General features: G+C 37.1%; 1 protein-coding gene across 1 annotated transcript in view; it reads left to right on the forward strand.

Moving 5' to 3' along the window:
• The first annotated feature begins 1,337 nt into the window (after positions 1-1,337).
• Positions 1,338-3,515, forward strand: part of LOC144971227 (voltage-dependent calcium channel subunit alpha-2/delta-2-like) — a 42,072-nt gene continuing 39,894 nt past the window's right edge. Inside the window, exon 1 of the mRNA XM_078911739.1 lies at positions 1,338-1,462. The gene's annotated coding sequence lies outside the window, so the exon portion shown is untranslated. The remainder of the gene's footprint in view (positions 1,463-3,515) is intronic.

Consider the following 3,515-nt stretch of genomic DNA (forward strand, 5'->3'; position numbering starts at 1 on the left):
CAAGAACCCTCTAGGACTGGCAGTTTGGCGTCATTTTTAGGATTGTGTAGCGTTCTAGTGAGTTGTTAACAGAACTCGTGGAAACAAGTTATTTCATTGATTGAACTATTGAATACAACTCACGATTTGTTTTCTTTTGTGGCTAAAGACTGGCATTCTGACGTCATTTTTGGTCAGTGTCAGGTTATAACTTTACGAAGTCCACGGTGAGTGTGGGGTGTGTACGTGTATAGATAGTATACGCCTGGCAAAGGAGCTCACAACATTGCCATCCGGAAGTACAACGGATCAACACACAAAAGTATGTGAAACCATGAAAGTTTACAGTCAGGTTAATACAGTTAAGTGAGAATTACTCATAAATGGTAGATGGAAAAAAAAAAAAAAAAAAAACCCAATAAAATTATTATTATTATGATGATGATATTGATGATGATGGTGATAATAATAATAATAATAATAATAATAATAATAATAATAATAATAATAATAATAATAATAATAATAAGTATTATTATTATTATTATTATTATTATTATTATTATTATTATTATTATCATTATCATGATTATATATCAGCATTATACATCATCATCATTATCATCATCATCATCATCATCATCATCATCATCATCATCATCATCATCATCATCATTATACATCATCATACATCATACATTATCATCATCATCACCATCATCATGACTTTAACCTTAGATATAAAATACATTGCACATTGGGCTTTTTTCTCTCTCTCTCTCTCTCTTTTGACCGCTGTCTTTCGGCCATTATAAGAAACGAAAAAAGCAATTGATTGAAGCACTGACATAACTTGAGCACATCTACTGTCTTGACCTAAAGAGGAATGTCTCATCTACAGTTATGCAAGAGAAAAAAAAAAGACGCTCGTTGCTCATCTCAAATAATCTATAATTTACTGCTGACAACTATCAATACATAGTATGCGCTTGGCTAAGAAGCTCATAACATTGGCATCCGGAAATATAAGGGACCAAAACACAAAATTGTGTGTATCCATGAACGTTTATGGCCTGGCTAAAACAGTTTAGTGAGCATTACTCATAAACGTGGATGGCAAAAAAAAAAAAAAACAATAACAAAGACCCGAGTGACGTTAACTTCGAACTATCTATAAATTTCTGTGAGCGTTCAATATTCTGTGTGTCTGAATCGCTGACGAGCTCACTGATACTCGCAGACTATCACACATACATACACAGCACATACACACACACACACATACACACACGACAGAGCTACACATCTCCAGCACGGGCGCTATCGATTATCAATAACATCTCTCGGAAGGGAATTCTATGTGCTGATGTGACATGGCGGCGCGAGACGAATCGGTGTATTCAGTCTAGACAAGAAACGATTCGTTTTATGATGGAAACTGAAACCACCCAAATCATTGAATATTTCTTATTTCAAGCATAAGGTAAGATTGATGATGCGTTTGATTATGGAATGAATGACGTTGTCGTCATCTCTTCTCTTCTTTGTTATTGTTTTTAGACCCCCAGTTGGGTGAGATGCTCTCATCAAATATCTCTCAGACTAGAAACGTTGAATGAAAGGTGATAACATAGTTTTATGTGTTGGCACGATTGATTTGACGGATAGAACTGGTGAGTATTTTATTTGAACTCATGCTATCGATATAAATATAAATATTGAAAACTGAAGTGGAGGAGGACAGATCGATATACTGGCAAGTCATGGCAGATTCTGTGCGGCATTTTGAAAACAAATACCAATAAATGTAACAAATCGAACGGTGACACACACACGCACACGCACACACACACACACACACACACGCACACACAACACGTCGCCTTGATGATCCCATAGCCTGACTGATCGTCGTTTTCGTAAAGTCAATGCCTGTGAAATAGGAAACGAAATCGAGATATCAAAATACTGGTTCCATACTTGGGTTCCACGGACTAGCCATCGTTAACTTGTAGATAGTTCGAAGATGACGTCACTCAGGTCTTTGTTATTGTTTTTTGCCATCCGCGTTTATGAGTAATGCTCACTGAACTGTATTAACCTGTCTATGACGTGCATGGATACACACAGTTTTGTGTGTTGGTCCGTTATACTTCCGGATGGCAATGTTATGAGCTTCTTAGCCAAGCGCATACTATCTATAGCCTGACACTAGGACCGTAGCCATCGTTAACTTCAAGACTGACACTATATTTTAGGACAAAAATATTATCAATAGATAGTATGCGCTTGGCTAAGGAGTTCACAACATTGCCATCCGAAAGTAAAACGGATCAACACACAAAACTTTGTGTAACCATGATCTGTTATAGTCAGGTTTATACAGTTTAGTGAGAATTACTCACAAACGCGGATGGCAAAAAAACAAAAACAAACAAAAACAAACAATAACAAAGACCTGAGTGACGTCATCTTCGAACTATCTATACAAATTAACAAATTAAAAAATAGTATAGATAGTATGCAGATGACGTCACTCAGGTCTTTGTTATTGTTTTTGCCATCCGCGTTTGTGAGTTGTTCTCACTAAACTGTATTAACCAGACTATAAAAGTTCATGGTTACACAGAGATTGTGTGTTGATCCGTTATACATCCGGATGGCAATGTTGTGAACTCCTTGGCCAAGCGCATTCTATCTATAGAACGAAATGGCCGCCACCCATCTCTTTGTTATTGTTTTTATCCAGCCTTTTTTGTGAGTAGTTCTCACTAAATTCTATCAATCAGACTATCAACGTTCAAGGTTACGCATAGTTTTGTGTATTTTGGAACTTTTCAGAATAGATAGTATGCGCTTGGCTAATAAGTTCACAACATTGCCATCCGGAAATATAACGGACCAACACACAAAGCCATGTGCAACCTTGATTTTCCTAGCCAAGCGCACAGCCTCTGGAACGCAGTTTCATTTTTTTAGCATCTGTCATAAAAACGTTTTAAAGATGTGGGTCATAATTGGATTCAATAGTCTGATGTCACGTCGCCCAGCAACGACGGCCATCGTGGTTCAAAACAAAGAAAATCGGTAATTTTTATTCTTCATGCTGGCGAGAACTTTTCCTATGTTTTGTGATCAGAATGTGTAAAAGTCAAAACATGATCAAATTGGTCTATGTGTTTTTTTCCTCTGGATACGCTTTTATGAATGCTCGCCGGGGGAATATTTCATTCGGGCGTCCGCCATTGTTCCGATAGTTTAGAGCCAGTTACAACGTTAACATGCGTCATTATGAGGGAAGTGACGTTACGACTGTTGAAGCGTATTGGGATGATCTATATTAGCTTTCCATGTGCTTGAGGTCATCGATCACATTGCAAAGTGTGCTCAAAATGACCCACATAATGAAAAGTGTTCACAGTTTGAGAAAAAAACCAACGTCACATTGGCCATTTTGATCAGCATGACTCATGGGTATGTTTACAACTTTCAAAAACAAAGCAGCGTGTTTACATATAATTTGTTGAGAAATGTCC

This window comes from Berghia stephanieae, chromosome 1 (genome assembly GCF_034508935.2).
Source record: "Berghia stephanieae isolate SIO BIC M18660-M18661 chromosome 1, UCSD_Bste_1.3, whole genome shotgun sequence".
Lineage (NCBI taxonomy): Eukaryota > Metazoa > Mollusca > Gastropoda > Nudibranchia > Aeolidiidae > Berghia > Berghia stephanieae.